The sequence below is a fragment of the Lissotriton helveticus genome, chromosome 5_1 (genome assembly GCF_964261635.1).
Source record: "Lissotriton helveticus chromosome 5_1, aLisHel1.1, whole genome shotgun sequence".
NCBI classification, from domain to species: Eukaryota; Metazoa; Chordata; class Amphibia; order Caudata; family Salamandridae; genus Lissotriton; species Lissotriton helveticus.
In genome coordinates, this window is record NC_136065.1 from 445,389,974 (window position 1) to 445,406,331 (window position 16,358).

Consider the following 16,358-nt stretch of genomic DNA (forward strand, 5'->3'; position numbering starts at 1 on the left):
AACGACAACCCTTTCGTTGGCGTATGTCCGCCTGGCAGTTGCAGCGGCCGGAGTATGTGGCGCACTTACGCGAAGAGATCGACCACTTCTGGCGCGAGAACTTGGTTGGGGATGTCGATGCCATTGTTGTGTGGGAGGCGCTGAAGCCCACGATCCGGGGCATTGATATAGCTTGGTGTGCGGCCGCTCGGCGGGAGCGCCGGGAGGCCATTGTGACTGCCGCGGCCCGTGTGGAGGAGCTGGAGCAGCGTGGTCGACTCGGGGGTGACGATGGCGTCGTGCGACAGCTCCTACAGGCCCAGCAGACATATTCCTCGGTCCTCTATGAGGAGGCCCGGCAGGCGTGGCTCGCCACGCGTAGCAGGGTGTATCAGTGGGGTGATAAGTCCTGCACCATGCTACATAGGCTTTGCCAGGCGACTTTCCAGCCCCTTGAGCTGCCCGGCATTACGGCGGAGGATGGCTCGGTTATGACCGACCCGGATCGGTTGGCGGCTAGCTTTGCCCGCTACTACGAGGCACAATACGCCCCTCGTGACCCATTGATGGAGGGCGAGATTGCCTCTTACTTGGACGACCTGCTCCCGCAGGCAGTTCCGGAGGAGACTAGAACGGCCTTGGAGGCCCCGCTAACGTCCGAGGAACTTGGGGAGGCCCTTGGCCAATTGAATACTGGGAAGGCGCCCGGCCCGAGCGGTTATCCTGCCGAATTTTATAAAAAGTTCCATGTCCAACTGGGACCCCACTTTCGCAGCGCCCTGGAGGCGGCGCGGTCTAGAGGCGAGTTGCCACCTGACTGGCGTCATGCTGAGATTGTGGTCTTTTTGAAGCCTGGCAGGGCGCCGGACCGACACGACTCTTACAGGCCAATCTCCCTCCTCAACATCGAGGCCAAGATCTTGGCGAAAGCCCTGGCGAATCGCCTTCTGCCCCACATCGCCGACCTGGTCCACCCTGACCAGGCCGGGTTCATGCCGCACAGGGCCACCAGGCATAATATCCGGCGGGCGCAGGCAGCAATCGACGCCATGGGTGCTAGGGATGAACGGGCCGCACTGCTCCTCGCGGACATGGACCGGGCCTTTGACTCGGTGAGTTGGGCGTATTTGTTCACCTTGTTGGCCCGCCTCAATCTAGGGCCCGTCTTCTTGTCCTATATCCGTCTCCTGTATACTAATGTTACGGCGTCGGTCCGGGTAGCCGGTGCGGTCTCGGGGCGCTTCCGGATCGGCCGTGGTACTCGGCAGGGCTGCCCGCTGTCCCCCTATCTGTTTGCCCTGGCCATGGAGCCCCTGGCGTCGCGGATACGAATGGATACCCATCTGCGTGGCTTTGTCTGGAACGATACTCTAACGGATAGGATTGCGCTTTACGCGGACGACGTCCTCCTGTTCCTTACCGACCTGCGGCGCTCGGGCCCTCGTGTATTGGAGATCATGCGGGGGTTTGGCGAAGTCTCAGGGCTCCGCCTTAACTTGTCTAAGTCGACCTTGTGGGTTCTACGTGGCGGAGCGGTTGCCGACCCTTGGGCCGCCGACCTGCGCGTGGCGACGGACGGCCTGAAATATTTGGGTGTTTTCCTCTCGACTTCGCGAGCCGTGGCCTGGGCACGCAGTGTCTTGCCGGTGTGGGAACGGGTCCAGGCTGATGTCAAGACGTGGTCCAGAATGCCCCTTACGATCTTTGGGAGGTCGGCCATCTTTAAGATGGTGGCGCTGCCGAGACTGCTGTACCAACTCCAACATTTCCCGCACCCTATTGGCATGGAGTGGTTCCGTCAGGTGAACTCTGTGCTGAGCCGCTTCCTGTGGGATGGCGGTGCAGCCAGGGTGGCCCTGAAGACGTGCTTTCTGTCCACTTACTGTGGTGGTTTGGCCACATCCGACCTCCTCTCCTACTACCAGGCGTCACATCTTCTTGTCCTCAATGAATGGTGGTACGGGGACAGGAGTGACCCGGCCTATGCCCTGGAGAGACATCTTATGGGTGACCGTACGCTCCACACCGTTCTCTACTCGGCCCGTATACGCCGTGGGTTGCCGTCGGTAACAAAAGTGGTCTTTGCAGTGTGGCGGCAGTCTTTGCGCCGCATGGGTTGGTGGGGCAAATTAACGGCTGAAACGCCGCTGTGGCACAACGGTCTGCTCCCGAAACTGGCGGCCCTAGCCGGGTTCGAGGGTTGGGAGGCTATTGGAATTACACAACTGGGCCAGGTCATGTCAGGCGCCACCCTCAAATCCTTTGAGGAACTCCGAGTAGAGTTCCAGATGCCTCAGTCCCAGTTCTTCCGTTACCTCCAGCTGAGGCATGCCCTCGCCCCAAGCATTGCCGGCCTCGACTCCCTGCCGGAGTTCAGCCCGATTGAGGCGAAAGTGTTTATGGGAGACATGGGAGACAAGAAGGTCTCTGGGATTTATCGGTCCCTTGTTACTCACTGCTCGTCCACCCTTAGCTCCCTTCGGGACGCATGGGAGGTAGACGTGGGCGCCTTGGATGAGGACGACTGGAGGGAGGCGCTGGAGTCCCCGCGCGGCACCGCAATCGCGGTCCGGCTTCGCCTGATACAATTCAAATACCTGCATCGTGCCTACTACACACGTGAACGACTGTGGAAGGCTGGGTTGATTGCGTCACCGGAGTGCCTGCGCTGTGGGGAAGTGCCTGGCTCCCTGATACATACGGTGTGGTCGTGTGGTCGCCTGGCTGGATTCTGGAGGGGCGTATGGAGTTGCCTGGCTGAGGTCCTGGGCTGGGATCTTCCTCGAACCCACAGGCTAGGCCTGCTGCACATTATGGAAGGGGTTGGGGGCAACATATACAAGCGTCACTTGCTGCTCCTGGGCCTGGTGGTTGCTAAGCGCGACCTGGCTCGGGCCTGGAAATCTGTGAGGGCCCCCCCCCTGTCTGCGTGGAAGGCTGGGCTGGACTACTTTATGGGTCTTGAGAAACCGGTCTTTGAGGCGCGGGGCTGCCCACGCAAACACTTCAGGATCTGGAGGCGGTGGGCCGACTACCGTGACCTGACCTTGGAACCCCAGGCGGAGCAGGAGGAGGACATTTGATCGCAGTGACTCTTCTGGCCCAAATGGCACGACCCTGGTTGCACTATACCTGCTTCCTCTATGTGAATCGTTTTTGTGTTGCCTCTGTACATGTGTGGTGGGGGGGGATGGTGGGTACGGGTGGGGGTGTAGTTGGGGTTGGGATGGGTTGTTAGGGCATTTTTAAAGCTGAGCTTCATTGACACTAGCTTTGTGAATCTTATGTATGTCACCTCTGCATTGATGCTGTTGTGGTGATCTTGGTGTGTGAAGATGCCACATTCTTGATACTTTTACGCTCAATAAAATTGGTTGTGAAAAAAAACATCGAGCTGCACAATGACTAACTTGTTCTACTTCAGCAATTTCATCAAATTTGATTTTCAAAAATTCAATCCCACCTCTATTTACATAATTAACAAAATTAACAATTTTACCCATTGCTCCATTTACTAAACCTTTTTCCACATTCAAATGACGTCGTAAAATTACCCTACAGTTTACACATGCATACAGATTCTTTTCTAAACCAGCAGTTTTACTTATCGATTTCTCTAAAGAATCCAATTTCCTCTTCAACTTTTCACTCAAAATAATAGTGATTCCTTCATGTTCTATTTTATCAATTGCTTCCAATTTTATAATTTCTTCATTTTTCAACTTTAACATTTCTTCGTTGAATATAGCACATTCACCCAGTGTTAGCATTAAGCAGATTACAGATTTGTTTTCTGCAATTCTCATGTATATTTTCTCTGGGACAATATTTTCATTTGGAAACAAATTGGAAAGTAATCGTCTCTGTAAAGCTTGTTTGCCATGTTCGCTCATTTTTTCAATTCATATATCTTGAAGAATAGTTCCATAATCAGTATCATTTGCCTGTCGCATATTTGTAATAAGTTCCTTATACTGAAAATAGGACCAAATGTTTACATTTCCAATGCTCCCCAAAGACTTTCTAGTATCTTCATTCCCCTGTGTTAAACACTGGTTGTCCTTTAACAAAGTAAGTTGTAGAAGATCTCCAAAAACTATGACGTGTTTTCCTCCGAATAATACGTCATACTCTTTTTTAAGAATGTGCTGCATTCTTAAATGCACAAAGGCAAGCATTAAGTTTGATACCATGCTTACCTCATCAATAATGAGAAGTTTCATTTTCCTCAACACTCTTGAAACTTCACAAGAAGCTTCTCCAGATAGCTTGTGGTATTCTAATTTGTTTTCATGCGCTACTGGTAGCAGTAATAAACGATGTAAAGTAATTCCTTTAGTATTGTGGGCTGCTAATCCAGTTGGAGCAGTGACAACACAAGACAAATACGACTGAGTTGTTTTCTGTAGAAAAGTTGTGATTACTTTAATTAAAAAACTTTTGCCTGTTCCAGCTTGTCCACTCACGTACATTTGAATAGGTTCAAATGATGAGCAAGAGCACTCTTACTTCCATGAAGTAATCCATGCTGAATCTGTTCTCTCACTTCCTCATATATTTTTCTGCTCAATATTTAGTTGTTCTTCCAAGTTTCCTAAGTTTGTTACATCTTCTTGAGCTTGATACATTGCTGTTTCCACCTCTTCCATAGCAGTTGCTGCTTCATTTTGAACAATTGGTTCTCCTAGTGGGTCCTCAACAGAGCAGAAGTTTGACTGTCTTGAGAACTATCTCTAGCAATCTCAGCTGCAATTGTAGCTTCTTGCTCAATTTCGTCGTTCAACATTTTTACATAATTAGCAAAACACGATATTCTATAGTATCTTTAGTTGCATTGAAGGAATCTTCATAGCTCTCAAAATCTCCAAGTAATTCCAATTCTGAACTCCATGGCTTGAAAAGTTGCAAAAGAGCTAAATAGTAAAATTCCCTTTTGTCAGGTGTTTCGGAACTCAGTTTATGGTGATTAATCAAATGTCCTTTTCTTTCTTTCACCAGACATCCTTCAGAACCAATCACAGCATATATACCATTATTGATGTTTTCTGTAATATTCTGTAAAAATATAGTTTTGCAGCACTTCATAGAGACAAATGTTTCAAGATGATGACTTCTATTTGGATAATATGTATCCAACATATTTGTTTTCACAATATCTGTAATTTCTGGCTCTTTTTCAGCTAAACATTCATTTTATTGTGCAGATTTAAGTACTCGGTTTCGTGTTGCAGCAAGACCTAGACTCACCCAAATGATTCTTCTAGATTTGGAGTACAGACTTGCAGATGATAAGCGATCCGAGCATTCATATGCTCCAATTTCTCGATGAGATAACGTCTTCAAACTGTAACTGTATAATTTCTTACTTAGACTCTTCTCATGGGAAATCTCTTCCCACATTTCCTTCAATTCCATCTTTGCTGACTTTGTTATGTACGATGTCACAAATCGAGCAACAGCAATGGAATTGTCTGCAACATATTGAATATCCATATTAGCATTCCACATGGACAAAATGACTGAGTTATAGTCATTTATGTATTTTGACTCTTCATTTCTTCTTAAGTTGTAGGTATTTTTTGGAGACTTTCTTGTGATAGTATGTCGCAAAGATGACATACAACTGTTCACTCTTCCTTTCGATATTACAGGTCGTGGAAATGAGTCTGTTACAACTTTGGGAGCATCTTTGATCCATAATAGCATATGTATGTGAGAAGCACCTCTCGCTTGATACTCCTTTCTCCAAAAGAAATCCAGAACCTCTCCAAGAGGAGGATTTTTTTTATTGGTGATAAAAGACATCATGGCTTCGAATCTATGATTAAAATACCTGCATACATTAACAGGATCCAAAGAGCACAATTCTCCAGGTGTCTTGTTTTCGATATTTAGTATATTTGTATTTGCCTCTCGAAGGAATTGAAGTAAATCATCCCAAGCATATTCAGCACAGCTTAGAGTAAGGAACCATGTAGGAGTTCCTAAGTTCCTTAGCATACATTTGAGTTCTCCGTGACGACAGTACCAGTACTCATTAGTACCACGCTGACATGCCATCAGATTAATCAACTGAGATTCCAAAACATTATCTTTATGCTGTACTTTATCCATAAATTCCTTTGCCGAAACATTTTGCAGATGTACACCTGTTTTCAATATATGGTTTACTGCATAAGAAAGTTCAGACAAATCACTCTCAAACAAAAGATGAAACAAATACAGAATACATTGTCGAAATCTTGGATCTTCTGCATATAATCTTGATGTCCGGTATTCAGGTCGTTCATCATATCGTCCTCCTTTTCCTGTAGGAAACAACTGAGGGAAACAACGAGCTTCCAAGCTTTTTTCCCATACACTAATGGGACTTCCTTTTGCTTCTTTCAATTGGAATAACTCTATAGCATTCCCCATCATTACTTTGGAATGCAATGGATGAACACTGTAATGTTCGTAGATTTCTTCAGTTCTGGACACATCCACTTTTTCAATTTGTCCAGATGGCAAGTCACTATCTTCTTGTACAGTTATTTCTTCTTCTCCCACATACACATTTTTGTAATATTGACTATTTTTTACCAAATACAACGTTGACTTTTTCATTTTACTAACATCCACTAATTCTTGCCAGATTTTCTTACTCTTAGTAGAAACGCCATTAACAAGAATAACTAGAGGTTCATCCTCTTCATTTTCTACACCAATAGTTTCAATATTTTTTTTTAAATCTAGAGGCAAATATACAACTCTTCCCTTTAATCCTCTCTGTAAATCTGAAGGTGGCAATTTTCCTGTCTTAGGCTCCATACGAACAATAGCCTGAAATGGATGCACACATTGAATAAGAATAGACTCATAGGTATTTAAATCCATCAGTTCAGAAGGAATATTTACCAACTCAAGATTATTATGCACAGCTCTAGCAGGCATTTTGTTCTCATCTAATTTGTTATAACAATATTTACAAATACGCGGATCAGAACCCAAATCAAAACAATTCTCAACCAACAAATAATTTGCAAAATCCTTCCACTCATTCTTATTTTCCTTTTCACTTTTTAAATACAAATCAACACTCCTGGTCTGATTTTTATAATGAATTCGTTGACAACAGATACAAGAATAATTTGGCCTTTCACCTGAAATCACCTTAAACTTTATAATTTCTTGCTCAAAATTTTCTACACTGCAATGTTCTACATTCTCTTCCACATTTTCTTCCATTAATGTCTCAGTTTCTGCACTGTCTTCCTGAGGACCAAAGTAACTAATCTGAATTTTATCACAAACATTTGTTACATCTGATACAGATCCACGCAAAAGAGCACTGTTAAACTTTTTTAACATTAGTGCTGGACTTTTTGCATAATACAATGTTTTCACTAATTTCCTCATTTCAGAATGATGTACTGCTAACATCCTGAAATGGTGAAAAACACTTCGACATACTTTTTTAGAAACACAAGCCAGTGAATGACCGTGCAAACCAGTATTTTCTCTCACTCTGCAAGGGTCTAGTCCTTGCAACATCTTAATCTTTCGTTTAACACTTTTCTTAGTATAGTTACGTAAGAATTTGCGTAAAAAATCAATAGATTCTTGCCGCACACTGCAAATACTACTACAATTCCCAGTGTACACTGGAGCTTTAGGACGTCTCCCTAAAACTTCACCAGCTAACACCTCTTCTGCATTTCTAGGAACAATTTTCTCTTTCTCAATAGGACAACCATTTCTGACCTCATAAGCACGACCACTAGTGTCAACTGCATGCAACAAATCGTTACTCTGAAGATAACTTTCTTCATTAAAAAAAGGTTCAGAACTTGAACTATGTTTCCATTCACCCCAAAAAAACTCAAGAAAATTACTTCTGTTAATTACTCTTCTCCAACTACTTTTGGCCTTCATTAAATGGATTGGCTTATCTAGTGATCTAATTCTATTGATTACTAAAATGAACAATTTTCTTTTCAATTCCAAAGCTTTCTGAACTACATTTTCAATACCTTTCTTCTTCTTATAAAATACAGTTTTTTTCTTACATACCTTAATTTCTTTAATTAAATTTGAGACAAATCTATTATAAAACATTTTTTTCCTAATTTCCGTAAATTGTTTTTTCCTCCTTTTACTATACACAGTTTTCTCTGCACTTGATTTTCCGTGATTGTTCCTTTTATTTGTATTTTTCTTTTTCGTTGCTGATACACTAATAACATTTTTCTGTTTGTGCACACTACTCTTAGGGGCCCATTATGATGTCGGGCGGATTGCCTCTGCCAGGCTGGCGGTAGCCGCCGCCGGCCTGGCGGAGGCAATCCGCCCAACACCTATGCCCGGATTCCCCCCCCGCCATAGATGGTATAGGACGGCGGATGGAATTTATTTAGAGAGTTTTGTATAGCGCGAACAATACCCTTGGGTATCAGAGCGCTTCACAATGCAAGAAGTAGAATAGACACAGTCTTGTATAGTTTACATTGCATGAGGTAGAATAGACAAAGACTTGTATAGTATGACTATACCAGGTTAAATAACATAGATAAATACAAAAACGAAAATACATTACAGGGATCTCCAGTATAAACAAGGAGTTTAACAAGATCAGTTTGTCTATGGGAGGTATTTGCTCATTAGAAATATTTTCAAATCCTTCTTGAATGTCGCTGTGTTTGTTATTTTTCTAATATTAGGTGGCAGAGAGTTCCAGATTCTGGGTGCTGCTCCTGAGAAAGCTCTATCCTAGGTTTTCTTCTTCCGGAAGATGGGTGGTTTCAGCACAAATTCCTTGGCACTCCTAGCTGGTCTGTTTCCTCCAGATAATTCAATTTTCTGGGCAAGGTATCTTGGAGTATTGAAGTGGAGCGCTTTGTGAGTGATGCATGTCATTTTTAGCTGGATTCTGGCTTCGTACGGTAACCAATTTAATGCTTTCAGGTGAGGAGAGATATGGTCCAACTTCCTTGATCCGACGATAATTCTTGCAGCTGCATTGAGGCATGCTTTTAGTGGTGCTGTGGATATTTTGGGTAGACCAGCTAATGTAGTGCAACCGTATTCAATCCTCGAGATTACCAATGATTGTACTGCTAGTTTGAGATCCGTCTGTGAAATGAAAGGTTTCATTTTCTTAAGGTAATTCAAATGAAAACGGCACTTTTAGCCATAGCTTTGATGTGTGCTTTCATATCAAGGTTCTCGTCGAGTGTGATACCTAGTGATTTCGCCGAGTCAACTAAAGTGGGGGTGCAGTTGAGAGCTGTGATCATTTTAGACCCTTCCTTGGACTCTGTGTGGTTCTTTAGTGGTGAGATCAGTAGGAATTCTGTTTTCTGAGTGTTTAGCTTCAGGTGATTGCTTGTTAAACATTGTAGTGTTGTTTGTAAAGCCTCGTTCATTAACCTAATGTCTTCCAGAGACGCGATTTTGATATATAGCTGTGTGTCATCCGCGTACATATGGAAGGCTATTTTAGAATTTCGGAGAATTTCTGTAAGCGGTTCGACATACAGGTTAAACAATGATGGAGATAATGTAGATCCTTGGGGAACTCCAATCGTGTTAGGGCAGGAAGGTGACAGAGCTTGGTTGATCAGGAATCTTTGCGTTCTATTTTTGAGGAAGGAATCAAACCATTTCAGCACCTTACCCGATATTCCCATCCTGTCTTGGAGCCTGTTCAATAATTTTGCATGATTTACCGTGTCAAATGCAGATGATAGGTCTAGAAGGATGAGTAGGCATGAACTTTTTTGGTCTAGGGCCTGTAGAGCATCATTGACTATATGTAGAATTGCTGTTTCCGTGCTGTGTCCTGTTCTGAAGCCCGATTGACATTCATCAAATAGGGAGAAATTGTCTGTGTGTTCGCTAAGTTATTTTTGTACACATTTCTCGATTAGTTTGGCAAGTATCGGGATGTTAGTTACTGGGCGAAAATAATTCGGATCAGCCGAGTTCGCTGTCGTTTTTTTGATAATGGGTACTACTTGTCCAGTTTTTAGGCATTCAGGAAGTATCCCATGTTCAAGAGAGGCGTTAATAATTTTTGTCCATATGGGAATCACGATATGGCTGACTTCTTTCATGAACTTTGAAGGGAGAGGGTCGTTATAATGGTTATTAGGTTTGATGTCTAGTAGCGTTTTGGCAATGTTATTCTGGTCTAACAACTTGAACGAATCCCAATGTGCTTTATTTTTTGCCCTGTCCACCTTAATTATTACGTTGGTAGAGTTGGTATTACTCGTTGTAGGTCTTTGGACGTCTAGGGTATCCGCTGCACTCTTAAGCTCTCTTTCCAATGTGTTAGCTTTGTTGGTGAAGAATGTTGAGAATTCTTCGCAACTTATTTGTGTTTTTGAGAATTCTTGAGTCGATTTGGCAAACTTGTCGGATTGTTGTTTTAATATTTCAAATAGTTTCCGTGGTCTACTTTTGGCGAGATCCAGTTCTGATCTAATAAATTCTTTTTTGGAGTTGAGGATCTTCTTATTGTATTCTTTTCTGGTTTTTCTGAGGGAATTCAGTTCGGGAGAAGAAGGGTGTTGTCTCCATTTTCTCTCTGCTTGTCTCAGTTTCCTTCTTTCCCCATTCATTGTCCCGTTAAACCATGGATTTTTATCCTTCTCTGTGACTTTTTTCAGTTTCAGCGGCATGGTGGTGTTGACTATATCCTTTATTGAATTAGTGTAGTGGTCTGTTAGATCATTTACGTTCTGCAAGTTGTTAGGTGGGTACAGGTCATTCTCGCATCTTTCTATTAGTAGTTCAATGTTCGGTTCTTTAGTGTCCCGTATCCATTTATTTGCTTTGTCCGGTTGTGAATGCTTGTTCTTTTTCCATGTGGGAATTATGAAGGTTATGGCATGGTGATCAGACCAGTCGCATGGCTCAACCGATAAGATTGAAATATTCTCTTTTCTTGAAATTATCCAATCCAACGTAGCTCCTTTCAAATGAGTTGGCTGTGTGCAAGCTTGAAAGAGGTTTAGCTCGGCTAAGAAGTCTTTAAGATTGTTGACCTGTTTGTCATTGTAGTCGTTCCAGTGCAGATTAAAATCCCCTAAGAATATATTATTTGTGTCGGTGTTAGTGTTTGTTGTAATGATCTCCATTAGTTGTTCTATGAAAGTTAAATTATTACCTGGTGGGTGATAAATTGCATGCAGGTTGCAACTTTGGGTGTTAGCCGATCTTATACTTAGGCCTAGGTATTCGCAGGATTGTATTTGGCTTACTTTTATATCAGATCGGTGTATGCAGGCTATGTCACCCCCTGTTTTTTTTGGTCTATCCAGTCTCACATTGTTAAATAAAGGGGGCACTAGTAAGTCCATGATCGGAGATGATGATTCCGATAGCCAAGTTTCTGTGAGGATTGTCATATCAATTTCCTGGTTAATGATGAAGTCAGCTATGTCTAATGCATGTTTAGTTGCGGATCTACAGTTGATCAGAAGACATTTCAGTGTATTTCCAACGTTGTTTGAGTTCAGATTTTGTAGTTCGGTGTTAATATGTATTTGTTGTAAGTTGTTGATGTTGGGTTTCCTATCATTATGTCTAGAAGTTCTATTAGTATTGATCAGGACTGTTCTGATTTCCTCCCCTCTCCTGCATTCCATTTCTTCATACTCCCGAAGTAATGATAGAGTTTCTTCTTCTGTTAAGTCTTTGCGTTTCCTGTTAGGACGATTATGCCTATTTGATAATGGCATTGCAGTCTCCTTATTCTTTTTTTGAGAGTTGAATATTAGATCTATGATGTGCTCGACTTTCTTGTGGGTGTTCTCTATGGCTTCACGTAACTTTTTCATCATTTGCATAGATCTTATTGTGTCTTGCGCCATGTTGTCCATTTTTGTTTGACATTCTTTGATTTTTCTCAGGGTCTGGGTTGATGTGTTGTGTGTGTTCCCTGGTTTTTGTCGGGAGTCACATTTTGTTTTCCTCTTATTCTGTACTGTTCTCTTCATCGGGTTCTTTTTCTTTTTGAAATTAGTTTGGTTGTCTGCTCCATTTTTTTTGTGTTGTTGGATATGTTATCCAATCTATGAGCATTTAGTACCGTGTTTGGGTAAGATGCGTTTCTTGTCGTTCTTGAATACCCTTGAGTTGGAGTAGAATGTGGTATAGCTGGAGTTGAGTCTACGGTCTCTGGTATTTCTCGGTCTTCAGCGAGTATCTTAGTCGTCGGAGAAGCTCCTTGATTGAGGCGGGGAGATGATTCTTCTCTCTGATTTACTATGTCGTTTTTCCTTATGACGTGTAGATATTTCTGTTCTGTTAGTGTCATCTTCGAACAATGCTCTTCCAATTCCGTGTGATTCTGTTACTTGCGTGGGCTGTGGTGGCTGCTGAGGTTCTGATATCATTAGATTATGTTTGAATTTTTTTGATGAGTTCTTGGAGAGTTCAGTAGGATACTTTATGATGTGGGCGTTCATGCTTACTGGCTCTAAGTAGTTGTCCATCATGATAATTATTGTGGCCGGGGGAGTTGTAACAAGAAATAGATGTTAATTACTAACCAAGAAGAAAGTTCCTGTAATCTCCTTATTTGGTTAGATAATGATTTATTTTAGTTATTTCAAAAGAATTTCAAGATGGCCGCCGCTTTTACTAGCCTTCTCTGTGATCTTATTTCCTCACTTTCTTTTTGTTGTTAAGTAGTCCTCTTTCACTTGAAGGTCCTTAGTAGTCCTTTTTCCCTTGCTCTTAATTGGTCTACCATATTGGAGAGCTAATCCACATATTTGTATTTCTCACTTTGAGTACCAGCACTCAATATGTTTATAAATGATGTCCTGTGTTGTGTGCAGGTTGGAAATGCACTGACATCAGTATCGGGGGGCTGCTATGTTTGTCCATTTTTGCTGTATGTCCTTGGCGGACGCCATTTTAAGGTCAGGCATGCCGGGGCTAAGCGATTCCGTTTTTATTTCCCTTCCTGTGTATATATTAGCATTTCAATTTCTGGCGATCTAGTTATAAATACTTTCTGCTGCGGATCGCACTGAGTATTAGTCTGGTTATCGGGCATTGGATATCGGGCACTTTGCCGCTTTTCCGTCAGCCCGTGCAGTTTCTCTCCGCCGGGAGCTGGGGTCGCAGTCTCTTATTTGCTCCGCTAGTGGGTGCGTGGTATCTCCTGCATTGAGCAACTGTTGCTTGGGATCCCCGCTGGAGGCAGTCCATCCATACGCTCTCCGATGGCTCCTCAGCTCGCTCGCATCCTTATCTCTTCAACCACAACAAGGCATTCATCCGGCGCAGCTCCTTTGCCGTCTCTGGTGTCAGGCAGCCCAGATGCGCATCGACTTCACTTCAGCTCTCTCGCAATCTCCTTCCTTCCGTTAAGGTAAGAAAAATCGTTGGGCGACAGACTTGTTGGGGGTATCCATCTTCTGATGTCTGAATGGGTGGACGGGTCTGGGTCACAGCCCCTGTCGCAGTTGCCACGTTGGTTACTCCGTTTTCCTGGTTCTACGATTTCGCCGGAATATTCTACTTGATATAATCTTCGGCACTCCGTGTGCGTGGGTGGATGGCGTTTTTTTTTAGGAATTAGCCACTTTTTGCTTATCCTGGAACCCGGAGCTCTCAGAGCTTGCTCCTACTTGGCGGCCATGTTGTTGAGGAATAATATGGTGGCGGTGTCCAATGGACACCGCAAGCCATATTACAATGGCCACATATAGGTGCCTTTCCGTGGCGGCTATGCCGCCACAGAAAGGCAGGCGGTGTTTGCTGTGGGGCCCCCCTGTGGGGCCCCCAGGTGATGCCGGTTTAGGGGGAGGACAGGGGGGATACCTATGGTACCCCCCCACATTTGCATTTGCAAAGCGGCAGGCACCGCGCGGTGCCTGCCGCTTTGCATATGCAAATGCGTTCACAAGTGTTTTGCATTGTGGCGGGCGGTGCAGAGTGCACCGCCCGCCACAATGCAAAACATGAAGGACGTGCCCACCACAGTGGTGGGCACATCCTAATTCCCCCTACGAGACCCCTGCCCTTATGGTGGGCTGTCCCGTTCTCCGTTAGGGTGGCGGGCGGACAAAGTCTGCCCGCCATCCTAATGAGCCCCTTAGTCTTTAATCTTTTCCTCAAAAAAGGGTTCCTTGTCTTACCAGGACATTCTTTCTCTTTGTTAACACATTGCTCTTCATGTAAATCTTGTTGATGACTTCTCTTCAAATACACACCTTTCTTTCGTTGTTTCTGCTTTTGAAACTTAGTAGGCATCATACAGTTTTTTCAGTATCGATAAACAGAATCTATAATAAATAAATATATATAACATTACAAAAATAAATATATCAAATATTCTATTATATTACTTACAAGAACTGAGGGGGGATTATGAGGACAAACCTGGGACTATAAAAATAAAAGGACTTACAACAAAAGAAGAAGGAGTATGAAACAAGGGAAAATATAATAAAAATAAGAGAGTATAAATAGACACTGCAATATAACAGAATAAAGGAAGTATGGATAAACTGGAAAGTATGAATAGGTAAGGGAGAGTATGAAGAGAAAGATGGAAATATGAGAAGAACAAAGAGTATAAGAAGAAAAAAAGAGAGTAAGAGGACAGAGGGGGCACTATAAGAAGAGAGAGAGAGACTCTAAAGAAAAAAAGAAGGAACATGTGAAAAGATACGCAACTATAAGAACAAAAAAGTAATACTAGCAAAGGAAACTATGTGTAAGGACAGAGAGAACAGTACCAGAAGAACGCACGAACAATGTCAGGAAAAGTGGATCAAAAGGAAAAAAGGGGTCAAGAAGAACAGAGGATACAGTCTGAGGTGAAAAGGAGTATAAACAGATGGAGGATTATAAAGAGTGAAAAGTGTATGACGAAAGAGGCAAAAGTATGACAAGACAAACAAATATAAAGAGAGAGGTCAGTATGAAAAGACAGAGAATATGAGGAAAGTGCTGCAGAGTGTATACAGTGAATCAAGGAGCAGTAACAGATGTGAGCAAACAATATGAACAGATTTAAGAAGTATAAACAGAGAGGACAGAAAATAAAAATAGAAAAGAAATATGAAGAAAGAGTGGGAAATATGAACACAGACAGAAGGAAATATAAGAAAAACTCAGTAGTAAGAGGACACATTAAGAAGTAAGAGAAGAGAGAGGAGAATATCAAAACAGGGAGCAGTATAACAACAGGGGATAAAATGAGGAGAGAAATGTCACAATAAGAAAAGACGACAATATTAGTAGGGAGTGCAAAGTATAAGAAAAGACAGAAGAAATGTGAGAACAGACACAAGAGTATTAGAAGAAAAAGAAAAGTATGAGAAAACAATAGGGAAAACCTGCAAAGAACAGCAAGAATAAGAAGAAACATAGAATATAACAACATGTACAGAGTATATATGAAGAAAGACGAAGGAATGTAAAAAGACACAGAGACAAAAATATAGAGAAAAGACAAATATAAAGGAAGACTGACCGTATAAGCAGAGAGGGAGTACTACGAGAAGACAGTAACAACTATGACGACAGTGGTGAATATAAAGACAAGAGACAATATAAACAGTAGGACAAACATGCAAAAATAGGAGCAAGTATGAAAAAAAAAGTATAAAAAGAGAACAGAATATAAGAAAAAGAAGATAGTATAATGAGAGAGGAAGGAGTAAGACAAGAGAGGAGGGAGTATGACAACAGAGGGCCATATTATCAAGGCCCTGTGTTAAAATTATCTCAGTTTTATCGGTAGGAAAATGCTGATGAAACGGCGATAATGGGTTTCATCAGCCACGGCCCCTGGACGGAGTTGCAATGGGGCAGGCAGGCGAGGCGGGGGAGGGGCAGGGTGGGGGGTGCTAAACAACGGAATCTGTATGATTGCAGGTAAGTAAACAATTAAATTATTAAAACGAAAGGGCATATTATCAAGTACCGGTGTTGAAATTATCGCCGTTTTATCGGCAGGAAACTGCCAATAAAACGGCGATAATGGGCTTGATAATACGCCCTTGTTAATTCCCATAGAAGCCGTGTTTTGGTTAGAACGTGGGCTTCTATGGGAATTAACAAGGGTGTATTATCAAGCCTACTATCGCCATTTTATCGGCAGTTTCCTGCCGATAAAACGGCGATAATTTTAACACCGGTCCTTGATAATATGCCCCGAATTTCGTAGCGCGCCCTGCATCGCAAAATGCGATGCAGGGCACGGTACGAAGGGGCATATTATCAACAAAAGGTGATACATTATCGCCCCTTTTATCGGCAGGAAACTGCAGATAAAGCGGCGATAATGGGCTTGATAATAGGCCCTTGTAAATTCCCATAGCAGCCAGGTTCTGGTGTTAACCTGGGCTGCTATGGGAATTCACAAGGGC